Here is a 1,500-nt window from a genome sequence, read left to right as displayed (position 1 = left end):
GTTCTTACTCCTTGCCAGTTACCCTTTTATGGATTCAAAAAAAATTCACAGACATTGTAATATTCACGATAATATTCATGTGACCTAGAGAGAGGTGACATACAATTTCCTACATCAGTATAAAACCAAAGAAAAAGGAAGTTGAGACATTTGCACAACATGTAGGCAAAAACAACTTCTGACTCAGCTTAATATATTGTCACATTGTTTTCTTATATCATTTTTTACTGCTCATTTTAATCTATGGTAAAATAATGTGAAATGTTTACTTACACAATAGTCTTTCACAGTACTTATTAGACACATGGTGTATTCAATGTAACCACGAGGAAAGAGAAAAATATGCATCCATATCCTACATTTGCAGTCTAAAGTCTACTAGACCGGAATATTATTAAAAATTTAATCCAGAATTTTATCATTTATTAAGTGTTTTTTTTTCACCTTACATAATAGGGTTACTAAAATAATTACTAGTTTTCTAAAACAAAAGCATTTTATTCTTATTTTGGGAGATGGAAGTTTTGCTAAAATGCTTTCACTAGATATCTGTTAAATTAATACCTTAGAAGTGACTGTACTACTAATGAATATTTTGGTGTGTTAATAATTAAATGCCTTGTGCAGCACCAACACATCACAGATATACAAGAGACTGTCCGCATATAAAACATCACTAGATCATTGGCATAAGATCTGAGACATTTCATTTTCAATCAGGTAAGCCTCTAAAAGACTGATCAGATGAAAGTTACATAGAAAAGTAGAAGCTCCAACAGATTAAAAAAGTTACTTAGAGCCATGCTTGATGGCTGGAGAGCTGAATGTTGTTGGTTGCTCTTCACAAAATTATCCTGCAAAATGGTTTTGCTCTTGATAGATTTAGATTACCTGTTCCTTGAAAATATGGTTTGGTGGTTACTAATATCACCAACCCCCTACTCTAAAATAATAAAGTGCCTAGCTTTGAGTTTATCTTTCTTTTACTCAGGAAAAACAGCATGGCCACCCTTCTTTAAAGTTTTATGAAGAGAACATATTTCAGTTCAATTATCAACTAAACCATGAAACTAAGGATAAAAACAGGACCTTGCTTTGAGTAGAGCATTCTATGCTGAACAGTAAGTCCCTCCCTTCCTTCCTTCCTTCCTTCATTCTCTCTCTTCCATCCTTCCTTTCTTTTTGCAATTTTGAAATCACCCTATTGCTTATCTAGTTTTTTCAAAGCATTAAATCTTGAAAGAATTAACAGAATCTTTGAAAAGTGATTCCATTGGTAATTGTTGAACAGAATATTAAGCTATGAAAAATTAAAATTAACCCTTTTTTTAAAGTTATAAAATACATTATTACCCAGTATAAATATTAGCAAGTGAATATTGAAAGCCATCAACAAAGTGTAATTCATGCACAGAATGTATGTAACACCTGGCTCTGTTAGAGCCCAATAACTCTAATCTCTCTAATAGTATTTTTTTTTTTTTTTTTTTTTTTTTTTTT

The sequence above is a fragment of the Neophocaena asiaeorientalis genome, unplaced genomic scaffold, assembly GCF_003031525.2.
Source record: "Neophocaena asiaeorientalis asiaeorientalis breed wild unplaced genomic scaffold, Neophocaena_asiaeorientalis_V1.1 scaffold81, whole genome shotgun sequence".
Taxonomy (NCBI): Eukaryota; Metazoa; Chordata; class Mammalia; order Artiodactyla; family Phocoenidae; genus Neophocaena; species Neophocaena asiaeorientalis.
The sequence above is the reverse complement of the archived record's forward strand: the minus strand, read 5'-3'. Positions refer to the sequence as shown.